Here is a 23,693-nt window from a genome sequence, read left to right as displayed (position 1 = left end):
AATTTGTCATAATTCTGAGGTCTTCTGCTTACGTCTTCGAACAGTTCTCAGTCAGAAAATGTAACTTTACCAGCGGCTGACTGCACGAAATTCACAATCGAACTTGGATGAATTTTCAGCTTTTAGAAACCTCCAGAGGCCAATAGTCACTGAAAACAAAGAGAAACTCCTGTGACCACAAAGCATTTCTAGTCCTAACGTCAGCTCCGCTGCGCCCCCTGGTGGAACGAAGTCGTCAGTGCTTGCAGCTACCAAAGCAGAATTGGCAGTCTGCAAGTGGACCTTTTCCCTTCTTGCTAGGACTCTTTCCTTAGCTCCTGTTCCTGGAGAGCCCCCTACCAGTGTGGATAAGCAGACACGTGCACTAACCACAGTTGTCCAGGATGGTAAGGATGGGCTCAAGCCGAAAGGAGGCTATCTTTGGATGCTTGCCCACCGGACAAGTCCACGCCAGAGGAAAATCGGGAGACTTCCTTGGAAAACAAGGGTAGACTTCAGCCAATGGGGTATGGTTTTATCGCCCTGGAGCATGCCTTCCCTGAATCCCGAAAGCTTAAAGCCAGATCTGCCTTCCCACTGCAGGTTAAATCGTGGTTGCCTACTCCCTGGCCTTTCCATGAATCCTAAAAATAGGCGATCCCAGCTGCAACCAGTGCCTTGGAAAATGGGCGGGCATTACCCAGAATCCCCTATAAATCACTTGTTAAACAATTTAAAAATGACAAGGACCATCGAAGGCAAATCTCTGTGTGTTTTTATTGTGGAAGTAGGGGTGCTGCACTGAACATAGCTGGCTGTGGGGAATGGAGAGGTTTAGGCACATATCCTCTTTGACACAGACCTAGAACACCAGAAGAGCACCTGCTGCTCTCTAAGGCTCCTTGCTGCCAAAGGCCAGCAGGCAGCAGTCAAGGAGCTTAGTGGACAATGAATGCGCTGGAGGAGTCCTTACAAAGTCCAGAGTCTACTTCTCAGGTCTCTCCTGACTGGTTGCTGACACTCTCTGAAGCTACTCCTGCCACTGGTCTCAGTGTCCTTTGCTTCGTCGCCAAGGCGGAGCTCTTTGGAACAGGACCCGGGTTGCATCTTCACTGTGAATGGTTCTTCTGCAGTGTCCTCCTGGGTTCCCAGAGTGGCTATCTTCTCCCTCTGTACTTTGTGGACAGAGCTCACAGAGTCAGGAATGCTGGGCTCCGAGTTCCTCTGGATCCCACAAGAGTTGGTCATGGGGTAGATTCCGGCGAAGTCACCAATCCAAAATGGAAGCTGTTGCTCCAGGAAGTCACAGCTGTGGGATGGGAACACGCCAAGGACTGGATAGAAAGGAAGAGGCCAAGGACCATGGTCTTCCGAAAAGCTGGGGAGCAGAGGAGACTGGGCCTCTTGCACCTGAGGGACAGAATCCCAAGCCTGCTTCACTTGCAAGGACCAGAAAGTCGACTCCATCCCTTGAGCAGCACTTGCCCCAGGACAGCAGTGCATGCACCAGTGCAGGCAGAGGAGTCTTCTGAAAGTGCTGGGTATTTATAGTTTTCAAGGAGGGCAGGATCGGGTAAATTGGGAAACACCCCACCAAAGAAATCTCTTACACCAAGAAATCACTATACCAAACAAATCGCTACATCAAGAAATCGCTATACCAAAGTAATAGCTACATCAAGAAATCGCTATACCAAAGAAATCGATTTACCAAGGAAATAAATCGCTACACCAAAGAAATCGCTATACCAAAGAAATAGCTACACCAACCAAATCCCTACAACAAGGAAATCGCTATACCAAAGAAATCGCTACATCAAGAAATCGCTATACAGAAAAAAAATCGCTATACCAAAGAAATCGATTTACCAAAGAAATCGCTACACCAATGAAATCCCTACCCCAACGAAATCACTATACCAAAGAAATTGCTATACCAATGAAATTGCTATACCAAAGAAATCGCTACATCAAGAAATCTCTACATCAACCAAATTCCTACCACATCCAAATCGCTATAGCAAAGAAATTGCTACCTCAAGAAATCGCTTTACCAAAGAAATCGCTATACCAAGGAAATCGCTTTACCAAAGAAATCGCTACATCAAGAAATCTCTACCCCAACGAAATTCCTACCCCAAACAAATCGCTAGAGCAAAGAAATCCCTACATCAAGAAATCGCTATACCAAAGAAATTGCTATACCACAGAAATCCCTACATTAAAGAAATCGCTGGGCCAAAAAATCGGTAAACCAAAGAAATTGTTCCACCAAAGAAACCCGTACAATATAAAAATCGGTAAACCACAGAAATCTCTAGGCCAAAGAAATAGGTAAACGAAAATGGGTAAAGGATATAAACCGGTAAATGAAACAAATTGCTATGCCAAGAAATAGGTAAAAAGAAATCGGACAAATTTTCGAAGCCTGTCTTTTAGCGACAAAGGAAAGCACCAAGGAACAAAATTGGTACGCAGTTTGTAATCACCATCGGATTTCGTCCATAGTCCACTGAGTGCTGAACGAAAACTTGGCTCTTTGGACACTTGCTAGGCTGAAAACTGTAACTTTACCTATGGCCGTCTGCACTAACTCGCATATGGAAAGGAATCTGAGGAGTGGTTTTTCAGGGTTTAGAAGCACTGGGAGGTCAATGGCTGAGGAAACAAAGGGAAACCCTGGGGATCACATCCTGTCACCTGCTCACTCGCTATAGGAACAGTGGGTTCGCGCAGAATCCCACTGGAGCCTGTCTGGCAGAGTCTGATACCAGTCCAACACAAAAGTACAATCACCACGAACAAAATGTAAAAATCACGAAACCAAAACGTGTGCGGGGTTTGAAATCACCATCGGATTTCAGCCCCACACAATTGACTGCCAAGTAGAACTTGACAGGTCGGACAACTCCCAGCTACCAGGAAATGTGGTTCAGAGACTGAGTTCCAGGGCTGACCATCATTAATCCCCTCTAGTCCAAACGCCAGCTCTGCTGCGCACCCGGTGTACAGAAGTCGTCAGTGCCCACAGCTTCCAAACCGAATTGGCACTCTGCAAATGGACCCCTTTTTCATTCTGGCTAGTACCCCTTCCTTGGCTCCTGCTCCTTTTGTGCCCTGCCTCTGCTTGGAGGAGCAGTGGGCAGACTAACAAAGGTCTTTCCCTGCATTGCAATAGTGGGCTAAACCCTTATGCTGGGAGGAGAAGCCTTGAAGTTTCCTCCTCCTCTTGCAGGAGGCCACCACAGAGAGGAAGGCCAGCTGACAGAAGGCCAGCCAAATAGGACACCTCTTCGGTGACCTGGCCAGTTCTTTCCTTGACATTATCTGAGCAACACAGGACCACAGCCAAGACTGAGATTTGGTCCAAACACTGATTTCCCCCAGTCTTTTTGTGGGGCAGAGGTCTGATTCCTAGGTAACCTTGCCTCATCACAAATCTGTTGTTGGGGATGGACTTGGCATGCAACCACTAAAGATATAAGTTGGAGGAATTTTCACCATTTAGAAACCACGCAGAGCAAAGAAGTCTCAAAGACAAAGGAAGTCGCTATGACTGTATGTGCGATATGTATGTCCACTCACACCAACTTAAAGTGCCAGTGCTGATCCCAATAATCTTCCCTAGTGGAACTGCTGGCAACTCTGAGGCCCCTGCTGTGAAGAAGTGCCAGACTAAGAAGCAAAATTGGCTGTCCAGGTAACAATGGTTTGGTTTCTGGTTCGGACTCCCTCTTTGGCTCCTGCCCCTGCTGTCTAATATCTCCTTTATCGGAAGGCAACTATGGGTATTTATGCACTCACTGGGAAGTGCAGCTGGAGACACTTAGCCACAAGTCCATGATGTACAGGAGAAAAATAAGATTTTATCAGAATGTGTTTAGCTGTGGTGGGCTTCTTGCAAAAACATCATGCTAGGAAAAAAAAGTCTCTCATCAGGGTGGAAAAGTACCACTTGTAAGTCTGAGATGGCTGCAGAGATGATAGCTGCTCTCTGCTAAGAGTCAGCTCTCAATAAATGTTCCCTGAGGCAGATCCTCCCAGGATCTCTAGTGCTGAGTTTCTCTGGTCTTGAATAGCTTGGTGGACTCATTTCAATTCTGCAGCAGCATGAATGAGAGCGACCCAAGCTTGTGTAACTTGCACCCTTGGCAGTTCAGCCCAGATGGGGGATGCCTAGTGTCAGTGCCTTGGCAGGGACCAGCAGTGTGTGTCTTCTCCAGAGCTCTTCTTGCACTGAACGACACTGGTTTCTTGTCAAGAGCTCAGTCAAGTTTTTGTATGATGCATCTATGTGGCAGGATACCTTTTTCCATATACCCGCGGTGGGTTGACTTTATCACTTTTCCTTTATATGTGCTCAGATTCCTAGCTCTAAGCACCAGGCCACTCCAGGTGAAGGAGTAAAACAAGCTCAAGCCTGATGTAAAATGATTTGGACCATAGATACCTTCCAGCACTGTCTGACTATGATTCCATAGGACCTAAAAGTTAGCCATATGCAGTCAGGGATCAACCTCAGGATCTTGACTCTTCCTGCAAGATTTCTTAGCCAGCAGAGCACATGATCTGGGGATCCTAACAAGCCATTAAGTAGTACAGCAGATAATCTTGGCCCAGCAAATTCTGGTTTACTCTAGGGAAGCCCTATTTTAAATCTTTAGATGCCTTTCTTCCGAACAGATCTAGGTGGCAGGCAAAGGATGTTTTTTTACTTTCTTTTTGAGCCTGTTTCTATTAACTATTAGACGGGCTCTGAGGTAGCACCACTAACTGACCATAGTGATGCCTACCAGCAGAATGCTGGACTGACATGAGAACATCACATTGCCAGGGTGAGATGTTCTGTTTTCACTCAGAGATTCCCACACTGGCAGGAGGTCCCTGTCCTTACTCAGACTTGATTAATGCAGTGTGGTTTTCCTTTGTTCTCTTCTTGCCCCTCACCTCCTCAGTGTGTTGTTTCCATTTAGCTAGACCTCAGCCTGTAATTCTAATAAATCCCTTTCCAGGAAAGAGAGAGAGTGTGGGTTCCTTATATTTAATATTTTACTCTTTAAACCAGGCATCCCAAGTTGATTTGATGGTCTATTAGCTCTTTCCCCTTTGCCTGTCTAGTCAGTCACCTACAATGTTTAACTGTAGACAACTGCATCCAGAGTGATAGGATCTTACTTTGAGAAACTTCACTCCTTTTTTTTTGTTTGTTTGCTTGTTTTGTTTTTGAGCCTAGGTTTTCCTGTGTAGCCCTAGGTGTCCTCAAACTAGGTCTGACAACCAGGTTGTCCTTGAGATCAAAATCCACCTGCCTCTGCATCTGTCTTATGCTGTCATGCCTTCTCTCTGTGATGCTGGAGTCTGTCCTCTGAGATTCATACTGGCTTAGAGGTTTGAAATCCTGAGCCCACTTCTAGTATTTCTTAAGTGCTCATGCAGTGAGAAAAATTGTTCTCCTCTTTCTGCTGCTGTGCCGACCCTGCCTGCTGTTATGGACTGCATGCCACTGAACTCTCTCCTTCAAAAGAAACCTTTATTGTCTTCTGAGTGGGAAGGAAACAAATAAACATCATTTTGAGAACTTAAAAACAAAATGACCAAAAATGCTTGACATTAACTTGGCTTTTTCTAGGCATCAAACCAGAGATAGCCAGAGGACGTGCTGGTATTTAAGTCATCAGAGAGCTGCAGGAAAGATCTTGAGACCCAGATGTGTTGATATACCTACTGAACCTCCCGATACATGCAAACTCATTAAATTGATACTGGATAAGCATGGATAAAGCTTTATCAAACTTTATAAATAAATGTATTGGTTCATTCATTAATACCTCCATTTCTCTTTTTTTTAGAAAATGATTTTAATATTTCCAACTGTTAATATTTAACAAATAGAATAAATATTTTAGGATGTATGTCATTATTGTCTCTTTTTATTAATTTGGATACTGTCTCTGTGCCCTCTGGTTAGTCTGGCTAAGGGTTAATCTATTTTGTTGATTTTCTCAAAGAACCATCTCCTGGTTCTGTTGATCCCTTCTATAGTTCTTTTTGTTTTTATTTGGTTGACTTCAGCCCTGATTTTGATTATTTCCTGACACCTAATGCTCTTGGGTGCTGTTGCTTCTTTTTGTTCTAGAGCTTTCAGGTGTGCTGTTAAGCTGCTAGTATAAGTAAGTTCCCTTCAGTTTCTTTTTGGAGGCAATTAGAGCTGTGAGTTTTCCTCTTACCACTGCTTTCATTGTGTCCCATAAGTTTTGGTATGATGTGTCTTGGTTGTCATTAAATTCTAAAAAGCCCCTAATTTCTTTCTTTATTTCTTCCTTGACCAAGTCATTATTGAGTAGAGCATTGCTCAGCTCCCATGTGTATGTGTGCTTTCCGATGTTTTTGTGACATTTAAGAACAGCCTTAGTCCGTGGTGATCTGATAGGATGCCTGACATTATTTCAATCTTGTATCTGTCGAGACCTGATTTGTGGTCAATTATATGGTCAATTTTGGAGAAGGGACAGTCAGGAAGTCCTGTGGCCATCAGGAGTTGGAGCAAAGTAGAGAGCTGGAACCTGAACTCTCTCTACTGTGAACAAGACACAAGATTGCATCTCAGAGCTGTGAACCCTTTATGGTTCTGGCCAGGCTCCTTCTGTGGCACCCACTAGTGTGGACAAGCAAGAGGCCAGATGAACTATGAACTTGGCAAGGATTGCAAAGCTGGCCCAAAGCACTGTGTGTAAGAGTGAGAAGCCATTAGGTAGTGTTTTCTGATATCTTACACTTTGGTCAAGTACACACCAGGGCCATAGCTATGGAGCAACTGCAGAAAAGACACCTCATATGAGAAGGACGCCTCAAACAGTACAGCCCTAGTGCCCTGGACAGTGATGTCCTGGAAAAATCTTTTCATATCAAGAGGAATGCATCTTCAAATAACATTCAAGCAAATACCAAGTTTGTAGACCTACAGTATTGGGTGGCAGTAGGGTGGGGCAGAGGCTTTGGTACCCTTGCCAGGCCAAAAGCATGCCTTTACCAATGATAGCATCAGTATGCATTTTGTAAAGGAAAAAAAAGTGAATGAATTTTCAGCGATTAGAAAGGACAAAGAGCAGAGAAGACCCTCTAAATAAGGGGAAATAAAACATGAGTGGGCTAGGTGAAAGGGTAGATGCAGAGGAGATTCCAAGTCCTGAAGCTTCATCTCAACATTTACCTGTGTTCCCACAACCATTTCTCTGCTGGGAATACAGGAGTAGCTTTGCTCTGGACTGCAGCTGACCAAAGGACTATTAATAGGATTACCAGGCAGGACCTAGTGACACAGGGCTTTAATCTTAGCAAGAGGGAGGCAGAGACAGGGAGATGTGTGACTTGGTGGCCAGCTTGGTCTACAAAGTGAGTTTCACCACCCACGAGTCTAGACAGAGATACTTTCTCTCTGGTGGATATTCTTAATTGTTGCCTTGACAATATCTCGAATTAAGCAAAATCCAAAATTAGAGGACACACCTGCAAGGGATATTTACTTAATTTGTAGAAAGTAATCGCTGTCTTAGAGGTAACTTGGCTTGGTGGAAAAGTCGAAGACTAAAAGCAGGTCTCTAACTTCCTGGAATCTGTGCAAAGCAAGAAAGACACACATCTTTGTTAATGTGATTGTTGTTTAAGCCAGGTTTTGTCTATAATACCTCTGGCTGTCTTGGAACTCACTTTGACAATCAGACTAACAGAAATCCACTTCATTGATTCAATTCCATAGTGCTTGGATTAAAGGCGAGAGCCACCACACCTAGCATAAGACACTGAGCTTTAATCCAGACATTGAAGCTAACACACACCTTTAATTCAGGCCACACCTTCAGCTGTATGTGTATATAAGAACACAGAGGAAGAAAGTTTTCACTTTGCCTGCCTGCTCCCTCCTGACTAGCAAGTCTATTACTTCCCTAGCACTAGAGCCTCCCTTGCGTGTGATTCCATCTTCTACTGAAGACCAGCTGAGACATCAAGCCTCGGAAACTGAGAACTTCTGGATTCTTGGACTTTGCTTCCTATCCAGCTCTTGCTGAATAAGTTCAACTGCAGCCTGTAAGTTATTCTAATAAATGCCCTGCCAGGAAAAAGAGAGTGAGGGATCATTATATTTAAGATTTTACTTCCAAAACAGGCACCCCAAGTAGATTTGATGGTCCATTAGCATTTTCCCTATTGCCTGTCTAGTCAGTCACCTATATTGTGTAACTGTAGACAACTGCATCAAGGCTGATAGCATCTTACTTTGAGAAACATCACTTCTTTTTGTTTGCTTCTTTTGATTTTTGAGGGTAGGTTTTCCTGTGTATCCCTAGCTAAACTGAAACTAGGTCTGAGAAGCAGGCTGGCCTTGAGATCAGAGATCCACCTGCCTCTGCTTCAGTGTCTGATCAGCTTTTTTCCCATAGGTTCTGGGATGAAAGGATTTTGCCACCAGTCTGGGCAGAAGCTTGCCTCTTTAGGCAATTCAAATAGATGCTAGGATTGTGGGTTTAAAACAGTTTCCCACTGTGTAATGTTTGGGAGGGGTCAAGAAGAATAGAGTACAATTAATTAACTGGACTCTTCTCTGAATCAGAAGGTGGAGGACTTACCCTCAGGGATCCATGGATAAAGCCAAGAAGATGATGCAGTCCTTTTCCGGTTTTGTCAAGGATACATCAGATACTGAAGAACATGCACTGCCCAGTGCACAAGCCTTGGCAGCCCAGAGTACAAGGTGTTCCAAGTCTGAGACACTTTGTTTAGGCAAAGAGAAAAGCAACTGCTCTGAGGAAGGCTGGTTTGCCAATTCGGATCTATACTCCTTTTGTGTATTTGAGAGCGTGGACTACCTGAGATCCTACCGCAGATTGAATTCTGCCAAGAAGAAGGACACAGAAATCTTTCAGAGTGTGAGTCAGAGAGAGCCACACGTTTCCCCAGGAGTTGTGGACATGGACAATGACAAAGATACAGAGGAGCCAGACCAACCCTCCCCAAGATTGCTTTGGGAGAAAAGGCTGGATCTTGTGACCTGTGATGGTGGAGACTGCACTGAACAGGATCCTGCTTCTGACCGTCCCAGAAGCCTAGGCTGCTGGGCATGGCTTCAAAGGGCTTTTGGCCAGAAGAAGAAGTAAGAAAGTCACTAAGAATGTCTGCAGCCCAGGAACCGTGATGCCTGCTAAGACTTGCAATTAGGGAATCTTCTGTCAGCTCCTGCTGTTACAGCAAAGGCACACAGGAGGCAGTTGTGTCTTTGCAGCCATCTGGTTTGTGTTTGTTCCTTTGTTTGTTTACAGCTTTCTTAATAAATTGTTACAAAGCTGAAATTTTGTGTTCTTCTTAAAGTGGCTCAAAGGAAAAGATGAAGGGTGGAATGGACACAGATAGAATACTCAATTCTTTCCTCCTGTTTATACAGGTCTAACTGGTGATTCTTTTTAAATGAAGTCCTCATGGGACCTTAGGCATTCTACTTCTCCTGAGAGCTGGGCCATAAAATAACGAGCACACAGGCAGCCAACTTGAGCACTTTGGGAAACCCTTCTGCAGAATCACCATGGATGAGGACTGATTTACCAAGATGCTTCCCATCCAGATTGATCTAGGGGTCACCTGCTACTTCCATTTTATTCCTTCTTCCTTATGTGTAGACTAGCGTAGCCCTGAACTCAGTTTCACTTTGCCTTGTTGGTCTATTACAAGGAGTAGAGGCCTGTGCCACCACTTCTGCACAGGAGACACTTTCAATGTTTAGAAATTTACAGAGTGTTCCTCTTTCTCCATATCCTCGCCAGCATCTGCTGTCACCTGAATTTTTGATCTTAGTCACTCTGACTGGTGTGAGGTGGAATCTCAGGGTTTTTTGATTTGCATTTCCTTGATGATTAAGGATGTTGAACCTTTTTTCAGGTGCTTCTCAGTCATTCGGTATTCCTCCGGTGAGAATTCTTTGTTTAGCTCTGTGCCCCATTTTTTAATGGGGTTATTTGATTTTCTGGAGTTCACCTTCTTGAGTTCTTTATATATATTGTATATTAGTCCCCTATCTGATTTAGGATAGGTAAAGATCCTTTCCCAATCTGTTGGTGGTCTTTTTGTCTTATGGACAGTTTCTTTTGCCTTGCAGAAGCTTTGCAGTTTCATGAGGTCTCATTTGTCAATTCTTGATCTTACAGCACAAGCCATTGCTGTTCTATTCAGGAATTTTTACCCTGTGCCCATATCTTCAAGGCTTTTCTCCGCTTTCTCCTCTATAAGTTTCAGTGTCTCTGGTTTTTCATGAAATTCCTTGATCCACTTAGATTTGACCTTAGGACAAGGAGATAGGAATGGATATATTCGCATTCTTCTACATGATAATAACCAGTTGTGCCAGCACCATTTGTTGAAAATGCTGTCTTTCTTCCACTGGATTATTTTAGCTCCCTTGTAGAAGGTAAAGTGACCATAGGTGTGTGGGTTCATTTCTGGGTCTTCAATTCTATTCCATTGGTCTACTTGTCTGTCACTATACCAGTACCATGCAGTTTTTATCACAATTGCTCTGTAGTACAGCTTTAGGTAAGGCATGGTGATTCCACCAGAGGTTCTTTTATCCTTGAGAAGAGTTTTTGCTATCCTAGGTTTTTTGTTATTCCACATGAATTTGCAGATTGCTCTTTCTAATTTGTTGAAGAATTGATTTGGAATTTTGATGGGGATTGCATTGAATCTGTAGATTGCTTTTGGCAATATAGCCATTTTTACAATGTTGATCCTGCCAATCCATGAGCATGGGAGATCTTCCCAACTTCTGAGATCTTCTTTAATTTATTCTTCAGAGACTTGAAGTTTTTATCATACAGACCTTTCACTTAGTTAGAGTCACGCCAAGATATTTTATATTGTTTGTGACTATTGAGAAGGGTGTTATTTTCCTAATTTCTTTCTCAGCCTGTTTATTCTTTGTGTAGAGAAAGGCCATTGACTTGTTTCAGTTAATTTTATATCCAGCTACTTCACCGAGGCTGTTTATCAGGTTTAGGAGTTCTCTAGTGGAATTTTTAGGGTCACTTATATATACTACCATATCATCTGCAAAAAGTGATATTTTGACTTCTTCCTTTCCAATTTGTATCCCCTTGATCTTTTTTTGTTGTTGAATTGCTAAAGGAACTCACACAATATGTACTCACTGATAAGTGGATATTAGCCCAGAAACTTAGTATACCCAAGATATAAGATACAATTTGTGAAACACATGAAACTCAATAAGAACGAAGACCAAAGTGTGGACACTTTGCCCCTTCTCAGAATTGGGAACAAAACACCCATGGAAGGAGTTACAGAGAAGACGTTTGGAGCTAAGATAAAAGGATGGACCATCTAGAGACTGCCACATCCAGGGATCCACTCCATAATTAGCCTCCAAATGCTGATAGCATTGCATACACCAGCAAGATTTTGTTGAAAAGACCCTGATACAGCTGTCTCTTGTGAGACTACGCTGGGGCCTAGCAAACACAGAAGTGGATGCTCACTGTCAGCTATTAGATGGATCCCAGGGCCCCCAATGGAGGAGCTAGAGAAAGTACCCAAGGAGCTAAAGGGATCTGCAACCCTATAGGTAGAACAACAATATGAACTAACCAGTACCCCCTGGAGCTCTTGACTCTAGCTGCATATGTATCAAAAGATGGCCTAGTCGGCCATCACTGGAAAGAGAGTCCCATTGGACTTGCAAAATTTATATGCCCCAGTACAGGGGACCGCCAGGGCCAAAAATTGGGAGTGGGTGGATAGGGGAGTGGGGGGGAGGGTATGGGGGACTTTTGGGATAGCATTGGAAATGTAAATGAGGAAAATACCTAATTAAAAAATGAAAAAAATGAGAAATTTCCAGAGCAAATTTATGCATCATAAGTCAACTCAACTGTAGAAACATAACTGGCTAAGGTGGAAAGTCAGTTTTTAGTGGCCTAAACACAGGAAACCCATCCACCTGTCCTTGAGAGGGTGGCTTTTATGCCCTTCATAAGGGTGTCTTGTAAGAGCTTCAAATTTTATAAGCCTTATTTTACCTGTTAGTCTTCCAAAAAGTCTAGCCTCTCAGTAGGAAATTGATCTGATGTAGGCATGATCACTCAGCCAGGTTCCCTGTGAGTTCCCGATCAGCCCTATTTACACTGAGAATTCTAGAACAGAGAGGGGTATAAAGTGAGAGGAACAAATAAATGAAGGCAGGGAGGAAGGAAGGAAGGGAGGCTTAGAGTGAGTGAGTGAGAGATGGAGAAATATAGTGTTAGATAGTTCTCATGATAGGCCTTGCTGCAGTTCTGGAGAAGAAATGGAAGCAGCTATGTAAAGCAGGGCTCAGGAACAGGGAGAGTCTGCTGTGATATTTCTACAGGTATTTCACCTGCACAAGACAATGCCTGGGAAGTTAGTAGCTCTCACTCTGTAGCCCACCCTTTCCCTCCAGTGCCTAGTGTATTCTCTACACCATGCTGAGAGTGTGGGCACTAGTGCTCATGCTTGATCAAATTCTGTTCTCATTTCAAGATAGTATTGTAGTGCTTTGTTGAAGTATGTATTTCAGTTTTACCATTTCAGTATTCCCAGGAATTTTAAGTGATCTTTTTCTCTCCAGTAAGACCTAACCTGTGAACTGAGTCATGTTCCAGACTAGAGAGTGATCACACAGATATCAGTGTGAAGAGGACACTTATGTATCATCACATAAAGTTTGCTCTCTAAACTTCATTTTCCATAAACTCTATGTATGAAATAAATAAATCACTATATCAAAGTACTGACCAGCATGTTTTTCCTTTGAATTTTTAACATTTTCACTATTTCACAGCACTCAGACTTTTCAATAGAGGTGGGAAGACTCAGATAATATGTCTTGGATTCACTGAAAGAATAAACGCCTTCCACAATTTCTTCTTCAAGACTTCATCAACTATAGAAAACACCAGACTCTCTTGCAGAATTTCTTTTTCTAGAACAAAATGAATAAAAATATTTTGGTAGTAGTGTGGAATGGGGATTACCTTGAATCTCATACTTCAGCACTCTCTCTATGCCAGCCTTGATTGGTTTCTGGACATTGCAATGTTTTGGTAAGCATACATTTACACAAGTAGGAAACTTTTCAGTTTGAATCCACCGGAGCTAGATTAGATAATAAAGAAATATTGATTATTTTTGCTTGTGAATATCTAATCTGTAAAAATTTGCGACACACAAATGGGCCAGTACAACCCCCTAGGTGAACTTCAAACATATCCTGAAAAGATTGGAAACAGACATCCTAACTTAAATGGATCCCTTCTCAAATTGCTAGTTCACAGACTGATCTAGATCTTTGAGGCAATGGAGTCTGGGTTTTAAAAAGACTATCTAACTCAGAAATGTCCATTGTATTTCCCCTGTTTGCAACTTGTCATGATTATATGTTCAAGACACTGAAATGCATCATACCCTTCTATGAAAATAGCCACATTGTATTCTGTTTAATGAAATTTTAGGTAAACAAGTCAAGGTAGTAATCAGGAGGAAACCCTGATGATCATGGACCTGTCCCACAGCCTCAAGTACAGCATCCCTTTCTCCCTCCAACTCAGGAGTACAGGAAGGGCTTTCCCACTCAGCAGCAGACTTCAGCAATAAGAGATTTTGTAGAAATCCATCCACCATGAACACACAGTGAAGTAGGGAGGAGGTTTTAACCACTAGGCAGGATGTACTTTCAGTGAAGTAAGCTGTTGCCCTTTAAATGATGTTTCAACTGCCAGTTGATTTTGTTCTGAAAAGGTGTTCTAGAGAAAATCAGCAAAGACAATCTAGGATATACAGAGAAAACACAAACAACCAAATACAAAGAGAAAAAAAGAAAAGGGAAGGGAAGGGAAGGGAAGGGAAGGGAAGGGAAGGGAAGGGAAGGGAAGGGAAGGGAAGGGAAGGGAAGGGAAGGGAAGGGAAGGGAAGGGAAGGGAAGGGAAGGGAAGGGAAGGGAAGGGAAGGGAAGGGAAGGGAAGGGAAGGGAAGGGAAGGGAAGGGAAGGGAAGGGAAGGGAAGGGAAGGGAAGGGAAGGAAAGGAAAGGAAAGGAAAGGAAAGGAAAGGAAAGGAAAGGAAAGGAAAGGAAAGGAAAGGAAAGGAAAGGAAAGGAAAGGGAGAAAGAAAGAAAAATAAATAGAAAAATTACCCACCTATAGAACACAGGTAAGCAGATCTCATCTGAGCCACCATAGTCCTTGGAGTTTCATTGCCTTTCTACATCAGGCACCTCTGAACTGTCAAACCCCACAGGCTGCTATTGTAGAGGGATTAGCCATGCCTTACTTTCTATGAAACAACTTTCCTAAGCTGTTTTACTCCTATGGATGTGGAACTCACTGAAGTCCTATAAAGGGACACTATGATTAGCTGCTGTCCCAATTGCTGCTTTACATTTTGTCCAATTCCTTCACTGATCTGCCCAGCTCAGACACCTTTCCTATAAGTCTATTAGCATGAGTGGTTCATTTCCTTGTTCTGAGAGTTGCTATTAATCTCCACCTTCTCTCTGCACACAGGCAACACCATACATCCTTTCAAGTGATTTGATTATCAAAGAACCTGACCACCTGCAATTTTTATCAGTGAATTTTACTACCTAACAAGAAAAAAAAAACCCGTCATCTTCAGACAGGGTCTCTCTATGCAGTCCTTGCTGTCCTGTAATTTACTCTGTAGAGCAAGCAGACCGATCTTGATCTCAGAGACCTTCATGCCTCTAATGTGCTAGCATTAAAGGTGTGTACAAGAATTCCTGCATCTAGAAATCCTCATTATTTAATTATGAACCTTAGAGGTTATAAACCTTTTGTTGCTTCTTGGACCCATTCCATGAACCCCATTTGTTGGCTCTGTCAGTCAAACTGACTCAGTAACACCTGAATCAGGCATGGCTTAAAGGGAAGTGTTTTGTTCTTGCCTGGACCTGATAACCTGTCATATCTTGATGGCCAATTCAGAAGATCTGAAGTCAGATTGTTCCTTTCTTGTCATTGTAACCTGCAGATTACTTATTGCCCCTCATGTATCCACACTCCCACTCTGCTTTCTTCTGGGAAACAATATAAGGAATCCTAGTAGGTGGGCCACTCTTTTGGCCCCACCAAGCCTGTTAGTGACCACATCCCACCCCTATTGAAACTCCACGCACAGAGAAAATCCTCTGACTTGATTAATGACCAGGTCCTATCCAAGATTCAAATCCTGAAGTTGCCCCTGAAAACAATTACACAGGTAGTGAGGAGGAAAGATTTTAATTATGTACATTTGCTATCAGAATTTAATGATTATACATAGATTTAAGGAAAAACTCATTAACATATCCATTGAAGAGTCAGGAGGACAAAATAGAGACTTCAAGGCTCTTGGGCATGTAGGGCACAGTCCTAGCTCATAAGTCCACTTAGGCAGCATGAGACAATTGCTCAGTATTTCTCTGGCTCCTCAGCAAATGTATTGAAGGACTTCAAGGTGTATGCTCTCCACAGTGCTTGGGTGTCTTTAATTTCCAGATTCTTCTCTCATGGAAGATTCTGTTTTTAGTCATTTCTGAGAGCCCCCTTGACTCCAGAATTCACCTGGGCAGGCATATCTCCACTGCTGTGGGCACTGCAATCTTCTGGCTGATTCAGTGACCATTGGACCCTTGTCCTGGAAGTGGCTCCTACTTCTTGAGAACCCCAAAGTCTCACTGATGTTTCAGCCATTGGATCTTCAACATATGGCTCTCTACAGCGTTTCTGTCCCCTCTTATCTTCAAATGCAACTCCATCCATCAGTGTGGAAATGCTGGGGTTCCCAGGTCCACAGCACCAGGGGTGCTGGCAGGAGTGATGGCTCAGGGCCTCAAAATTATCCATGGCCCATGCCCATGCCTGTTCTCGGTTCATGTCTGGCGGCACAACTGGGTCTGGTTGGTACGTCCTTCCAGGCAGCTCTTCCGATGGTGATGCACCTGAAGACATGCCTTCTGATTCCCAACCAAGCCGCAGAATTTAGCAGCTGATGGGCAACTGAGATTGGAAAATCCAAAAGTCTAGTAGTTTCACCTGGTCTTCTGTAAGCTGGAACCCTGAAGAGGTAGATTGAAAGATGTGCTGACAAATAATGGCAAGCAGGCAGAGTGAGTCCTCCTTCTTCCACTGTCTTATGTAGGCCTCCAGAGGAAGGTGTGGCTCAGGTTAAAGGTGTGTACCAGCAGGCCTGGATCTGGAATTTGCATTATCCCAGGCTGACCTTGGATTTAGGTCTGATTCACTCAGTTTCTGAGGATTAAAAGCATGAACTACTTTGCCTGGGGCTAAGGCTTTCCTGGCTACTCTGCTTCCGGATATTCATGCCAAGATCTGTTGCAGAAGCCTGTGTCTTCTGCTCTCAAGATCTGCATCACAGTTGTGCCCTCAATTTCTGTTTGTACTTCATTCCAGATGTAGTCAAGTTGACAACCAGAAATAGCCATCACAAAAGTACAGCTGTAAACCCTAGGGAGAAAAAAAGTAGAAAAAGGAGACACACTAAAGAGGAGTAGAAGGCAGGAAATAATCAAAATCAGGGCTGAAAGCAATCAGTTAGAAACAAAAACCATACAAAGAATCCTCCAAGAGCTGGTTCTTAGAGAAAATTAACAAGACAGACAAACCCTTACCCAAGCTATCAAAGAGATAGACACTATCCAGATTAACACAGTCAGTAATGAAAAGGGAAGCCTAACAACTGACAGTAAGGAAGGTCAAAGAGTCATTAAGTCTTACTTCAAAAACCTGTACTCCATAAAATTGGAAAATCTGAACCAAATGGATGGTATTCTAGACCGGTATCACAAATCAAAGTTAAATCAAGATTAGGTAAAAGGCTCAACAATTTCTAAAGATATAGAAGCAGTCATTAAAAGTCTCCCAACCAAGAACATCCCAGTGCCAGATGGTTTTGGTGCAGAATTCTACAAGACTTTCCAAGAAGAGCTAATTCCAATACTCCTCAAACTAGTCCACAAAATAAAAGCAGAAGGGACAGTGCCACACTCATTCTATGAAGGCACAGTCAGCCAGACACCTAAGCTACACAAAGGCTCGACAAGGAACTTGTCACACCCATTTCTCTTATGAATATTAAATAAAAAACATTCAATTGAAAGACCCCCGAAGGGAGACCCACACTCAAGTCTCGGGACAGCCGCGAACCCAAGAAGACACTGAGACCGAACTCAGAATATAGGAAGGAAGATTTAATACAGCAACAACAAGCAAGCACATGAACCAGAGCTCTGGGGCCGAAACTCATACACCAGGCATGGTGTAGAGGAGAATCGACGCCCGGCCCAAATTTTTCACAGGCTTTTATAGGAAAATACTAAGGGGGAAGCAGGGCAGGGAAAGTACAAATTTGCGTCACTAAGGGGTTCTGCCAAGGGTTTTTCCAAGGGGCTTTCCGTAACCAAGGGGTCGTGTCCTTTATTTTGGCAATGTACCTGATCTATTGGAACATTCTGAGGTTTATTCAAACCCTTATCTCAAAAATGTTCCTGGCACAGTCCTCAGTTGGGAGGGGTTGGACTAGGTTTGTTCCAGGAGACCCTTATCTAAAAAATGTTCTTGGAACAGTTTTTATTTGGGAGGGGGTCGGACTCTGGGGTGAAGAGTTCAGGAATGTACTCTGGGGTGAGAAGTTCAGGAGTGTTCCGGGAACAATCTCCAGATGGGAGGGGTAGGACTCTGAGTTGAAGAGTTCAGGAAGAGTTCAGTAATTTTCCTCCATCACAATAAAATGTTCTCAATATGAATTCAGGAACACATCAAAGAAATCATCCAGCAATATCAAGTAGGCTTCATTTAGGAATGTAGGGATGATTGAATTTTCATTTTTTCACTTGTTTAATCTTTATTTTAATGGGATATTTTCTTAATTTACATTTCAAATGTTGTACCTTTTCTTGGTTGCCCTCTGCCCTAGATAATCCCTACCCATACCCTCTCCCCCTGCTTCTATGATGGTGTTTTTTCCATCCACCCACTCCCGCATCTTTTCTTGACCATGACTGATTGGTTCTTACACATGTAACACTTATTTACAGAAGAGCCTTTTAACTTGAAAGGCTGATTTTATGAAAAATTTAGCTTTTCCAAGAAGCGTTAACATCCTATTTTGATCATGAAGGCAAAAGAAGTACAGGCTGAATTTACACTTTGTTGTTTCAAGTTGTTTCCCTTAAATCCCAGTTTAACGTCACACAGTAGCACATTAATTTCCAAAGCGCACTACGTTTTTTCAGATCCTGGTTGTCTCCAAATTCTGATCAGTATAGTTTTGTGAAATTTGTTTCCTGTGTCCCCAAAGACTATCTACAATTTTTCATAACATCAAAACTAACTAGGACCATTTTTATTGTCTAATTTAATTTTTTCTGTTAAATTTGTATTTTTCATGTGTTGATATATTCAGGGATCATTCCCAAGTCTCCTGTCTCCCACAATAGCTGTGCAGAAGTGTCTTAAAGCAAATCAAAGCTATATACTTTCCTGTAGCACTGAGATGTCCCATATCTATAGTGTTCCAGAGTATGATAACATAGGTAGAAAGGTGCTCTGAACTCACACAGGAATAGAGAGATATGGGAGGGTCAGCAAGTGAAAGTGCAGACCATCTGTGCAATAACAGATCCTAAGGGACATGAATGACCTCACATGGAGAATTTGAACTCTCATGGCAACATCCCTCCATTCAAGCAGAGATTAAAGAAGCTTTGAGAAAAGATGGAGGCTGAGAGCCAAGCTGCAGCAGGCCATTCAGAAAGGGCATCTTGAAGAGAACGCCTGGCTCTAGAGGAAGTAAGGTGAATTCAGTGGACAGCCAGTGAGCCTCATATGAAATCCTCTCACATAAGCATCTCTGGGCTGCAAAATCAATGCTCTGTTTCTGGCCACATAACAGAAGAAAAAAACTTTGAGCAATGTGACTATCATGCTTCTGTCTCATGATGTCATGCCTTCTGTCTATGATGCTGGAGTCTGTCTCCTGAGATTCAAACTGCCTTAGAGGTTTGAAAACCTGGGCCCACTTTTTGGATTTCTTTGTTTTTTTTTAAGATTAACTTATTATTATATGTAAGTACACTGTAGTTGTCTTCAGACACATCAGAAGAAGGCATCAGATGTCATTACAGATGGTTGTGAGCCACCATGTAGTTGCTGAAACTTGAACTCAGGACCTTAGGAAGAGCAGTCAGTGCTCTTAACTACTGAGCCATCTCTCCAGCTCCCATGCCTACTTTTAATGATGGTTCTTAAACACCTTAACCTCCCTTCTAGCCCACCACCAACCAGAGGAAGTAGAAAAGGAAAGATATGGGTGAAATGAACCTGTTTAGAAATGGTTCTTTGTAGCAGATTGCAACTTCGTTGTCAGCAGTTCAGTTCACAGGTTAGCAGCTGCAGATCGAACACTCACAAACACTTCATGGATACACCAACAGTCTAGTTTGGTAATGTTAGGATAGCAGCAGCAGTGGCAAGACCTAGAAGGAACAGCCAGGCCTCAACCTCCACGTAAGTCAGCAGGAGAGACCAGGACCAATGGGAATGCCAGGAAAAGTTTTCAGCTGTGCCTGTCTCAGTGAAGCAGTGAAAATCCAGGACCAACAAGCATGCACAGCTAACTCTAGAAGCAAGCAAGCCTAGTTCAGCCTCCATCACTGTCTGAGGAGTGAGTCCTATTTATGCCCCCTCAAAGCATCAGATGTCTTCCATGGGTCTTGCCTCAGCATAAGTCTTACCTCAGTATGTGAGTCTGCATCAGCTGACATCACTCTGCCAATCGGTCCAGTTCCAAGGAAGCAGCAAGAAACCACAGCATAACACCAGAAGTTTTTTTTGTGGTGCATTTCTCTCTATGGAGTCCAACTGCTCATGCAGTGAGAGCAACTTGCCTCTTCTTCCTGCTGCTGTGCATACCCTGCTGTGATAGACTGTATCCCAGTAGAACTATCACACCCTAAATAAACCTTTGTTGCCTTCAGGGGCAAAAAACAAATAATCATCTATTTTAGTGCTTAAAACCAAAATGACCAAAAGAGCTTGACATTGACTCTGTTTTTTCTAGGCACAGAACTAGAGATAACCTGAAACCTTGCTGGTGTTTCAGTCTTCCAATAGCTATAGGAAAGATCCTTGTACCCAGATGTGGTGGTCTACCTTCTGTACCCAACAATACATGCATCTGATATTAATTGATAGAATATCAGCACAGAAGCGTTGTCATTCTTTATATATGTATCAGTTCATTCATTAATTCATCTATCCACTTTCATTCATTCATTCTGTGATGGTTTAAAGGAAGGCGGTTGTCAGAGGCTCATATTTGTATATTTGGTTCCAAGTTGGTTGAACTCTTTGGGAATGATGAGGATGTGTGATCATTTTGGTAGAAAGTGTTCTCTCCGTTTCTCTTTTTCTCTGTCTCTCACTCTCCCTCTCTGCCTCTATCTGCCTCTGTTTCCTATCTCTCTCTGTTTCTGTCTCTGTCTGTCTGTCTCTCTCTCTCTGTCTCTCTGTCTCTGTCTCTGTCTCTGTCTCTCTCTCTCTCTCTCTCTCTCTCTCTCTCTCTCTCTCTGTGTGTGTGTGTGTGTGTGTCTTTCTCTCTCTCCCTTCCGTCTTGTAGTGGAACAAGATGTGAGTAATCTCAGCCATTCCTTCTCTCTGCCATCATGGACTCTGAAACCATAATCCAAACTAACCACTTCTTTCATAAGTTGCTTTGATTTCATTATGTTGTTTAATACAAGTCATGGTAAATTAATAGACATACAAACAAAATTTCTGTTTCCAGTGATGTGGGGTTGTGTGTTGTTAATTTCATGGAAATATGTGTTCTCTTTTAGGCTATTTCCATTTTACCTCTCAGTCATCCTTGATATCATTAGCCAACTTTTCTCCACACATTTCACTCAACTACTCACATGTAACAAAGGAAAAACATTATGTCATATATCTTGCAAGCCTAGTGCCCAAACTAAGGGACAGTGGATATCTGTCATCTGGAGACATGGTCATCCATTGGGTGTGACTGCCTTCAGGCACAAGCATCTTTCTACAGACCATACAACTTCATTTTTTTTTTTTTGTGAAGGACAATAATTCTTGCCCATTGGATCCCCACACGCTGTTCATTCACACTTCCACCACTGGAAAGGATACTTTTGTTGGTTATATCCCTTAGTGGTTAGAAACAGGGCTACAAGTGGCATCATTGCTTACATATCTGGGGTGTGTTGATTCTCTGGGCTCCAAGAACATTGGGCATGCAAATGGTACTTAGTTATCCTTGGAGGCTTTACACCCAGAGAGGTAAAAATAAAACTACAACTCACAATAGCACCAAACCAAACCAGGTAAATGCATAGAAACTAGATGCAGCACTATTTGAGTTATAGCATTAAAAACTGTAAATGTGCATAGAGACCAGTTACTGTGTCATGCCAGGCATATAGATAAAACTCTATAGGTACATAGAAGGAGGCTACAGTGTTCTGAGGGAGTCCCAGAAAGGATCCTGTAGTGCTACAGTAGGAGAAGCCAAAGGCCTCAAACCAGAACAAAGACTCATTGCTGTTGTGGTCCGGCCTTGACACAGGATCAGAGTTCTCAAATGGAAGCAGGAATAACTGGGAGGCACATAATAAATATACAAAAACTACTTTTTGAGTACAAGCTGTATGTTCTGGGCCATAAGATAACCAGCACACAGGGAGTGACCTTGAGCCCTTTGGAAAACACTTCTGCTCAATCAATATGGATGATGACTGATCTATTCAGATGCTTCCCCTCCAAATTAATCTAGGGGACACCTGCAACTTCCATTTACCACTCCTTACTTCTATGGAAAATAGGCTAGCTCTAAACTCATAATCACTTTACCTTGCCTCTCTATTATGGGGATTGGGGAGAATTTTTCTATTTGTCCCAATGTCCAGAGTAAATTTCTGAATCACAAGTGAACTAATTTGCAGAAACAGGACTGGCTATGTCTGAAGGTCATGTCAGTGCTGGCATTTACACAGAAAACTCAGCCACTTGGACTTGAGAGTGTGTCTTTTATGTGCTTCCATGATTGGAAGAACTTCACATTTTATAAACCTTAGTTCATCAATTGGTCCTTCAGAAAGTCTAGTCTCCCAGTAGAAAGTAGATCTGAGGTAGGGTTGTTCACTCAAGCAGGTGGATTCCTGTGAGTTCCAGACTAGCTTGATTAACACAGAGAATTCTAGGACACAGAGGACTAAGTAGTGAAAAGAACAAATCAATGAATGGAGGGAGGGATGGAAGGAGGTAGAGAGTGAGGGAGGAATGAGAGATGGATAGGTCTAAATGGCAGGCCTTGCCTCAGTTGTGGAGAATAAAGGGAAGCATCTACATAAAACAGTGCTCAGGAACTGGGAGAGTCAGCAATGATAGTTCTCCAAGGATTTCACCTACACCAGACAATGCCTGGGAAGTTAGTCATTCTCTCTCTGCAGCCCACCCTTCCCCTCAAGCACCAACTGTGTTCTTTGCACCATGCTGAAGATGTGGGTGATCAAGCATGATCAACATTCAGTATGATGATAGTGTTTTGCACTTTCTTGGACTTTGGTTCCAGTTTTACCTTTTCAGTGTTCCCAGGAATTTTAAGTCATTTTCTTTCCCCCCAAGAAGACCTAACCTGTCACCTAAGTCATATACCAGGCTAGACAGTGATCACACATCTGTCAGTGTGAGGAGAACATGTAAGTTGCATCCCATTTCCTTCCAAACTCAGGAATACAGGATGGGCTTTCTTGATCAGCAGGAGACTTCAGTATTAAGACTTCTTGTGGAAATCCATCCATCAAGAGCACAGAATGAAGTAGGGAGAAGGTTTTACACACTGGGCAGGACTTTTATGGGCAAGTGGATGTACTTTCAAGGGGGCAAGCTCTGCCAGTTTAAATGATGGTTCTGATTCCTGCCAGTTGATTTTGTTCTGAAATAGTGTTTAGAGAATATCATTCAGAACAACCAAGGATACATGGAAAAAAAAACCATACAAACAAATGAATACAAAAAGAAAAGAAAATTTACCTAACTTTAGAACACAGGTATCCAGATCTCTTGTGAGCCACCATAGTCCTTGGAATTTCACTGATCTTCTAATTCAGGCAGCTCTAAACTGTCCAACCCCAGAGGCTGCTGTTGTAGAGGGTATGCAGCCATTCCTTACATCCTATATAACAACTTCCCTAAGTTCTTTCACTCCAATGGATGTGGAAATCACTGAATGGAACCTTATGATTAGCTCTCTCAGGTGCTGATTTACATTGTGTTCAATTCCTTCACTGATCTGCCCAGTTCAGAGACCTTTCCTATAAGTCTATTAGCATAAAGGGATTTATTTCCTCATTTTGAGAATTGATACTGATCTTCACCTTCTCTCTGTACACAGACACCACCCCACAGCCTTGCAAGTGCTCAGATTATTAAAGAACATGACCATCTGAAATTCTTTTCATCGAATCTCTATACCCAACATAAAAAGAATCCATTATGTTTTGACACAGGGCCTAACTATGCAGTCCTTGCTGTCCATTAAATAACTCTGTAGACCAAACAAACCTTGAACTCAGAGAACTTCCTCTCTCTAAAGTGTT

At 42.7% G+C, this 23,693-nt stretch overlaps 1 pseudogene; it reads right to left on the bottom strand.

The window, feature by feature from the left end:
- Positions 1 to 917: 917 nt before the first annotated feature.
- LOC147000830 (annexin-2 receptor-like) lies at positions 918 to 1,446 on the bottom strand (annotated as a pseudogene).
- Positions 1,447 to 23,693: the final 22,247 nt, after the last annotated feature.

The sequence above is a fragment of the Mus caroli genome, unplaced genomic scaffold (assembly GCF_978045245.1).
Source record: "Mus caroli unplaced genomic scaffold, Mus_caroli_1 scaffold_15, whole genome shotgun sequence".
Lineage (NCBI taxonomy): Eukaryota > Metazoa > Chordata > Mammalia > Rodentia > Muridae > Mus > Mus caroli.
The sequence above is the reverse complement of the archived record's forward strand: the minus strand, read 5'-3'. Positions and strand labels throughout refer to the sequence as shown.